Genomic DNA, 503 nt, shown 5'->3' with positions numbered 1-503 from the left:
ACTGTCCCTCTTCATACCCCCATCTACCCCTGATTTGGAGGGACTGCCCCTCTTCATACCCCCCATCTGTCTCTGATTTGGAGATTCTGCCCCTCTTCATACCCCCAGCTGCCCCCTGATTTGGAGGTACGGCCCCCACTATAGTAGTAGTAATAAAAATCAATCATCAGATTAGCCAATCATATTTGTGTATTTATTTTTCATGGTCCCCACAATACGGGCGTGGCAGGGCGTGTCTCTCACCCCCATACCTGGACTCTGCATTGCCCAGTGATTTGGGTTTGCCTGTAAAGTGATGGAATGGAATTCACCCATTGCAGGCGCTGACTTCTGCTTTCCTGTAATCCGTGCATTGTGTATAAATGACTCGTTGTGTAACAAGCCGCAGTGTTTACGTGACACCGAGCAAAACAAAGAAAAGGAAACCGAAAACTGGACGAATAAAAAAAACACCCAAAAAATTCCCTTCAATAAAAGTCCTTTAAGGAAAGAAAACGTGACCT

Source organism: Pyxicephalus adspersus, chromosome 2, assembly GCF_032062135.1.
Source record: "Pyxicephalus adspersus chromosome 2, UCB_Pads_2.0, whole genome shotgun sequence".
NCBI lineage: Eukaryota > Metazoa > Chordata > Amphibia > Anura > Pyxicephalidae > Pyxicephalus > Pyxicephalus adspersus.
This window is presented reverse-complemented; position numbering follows the sequence as displayed.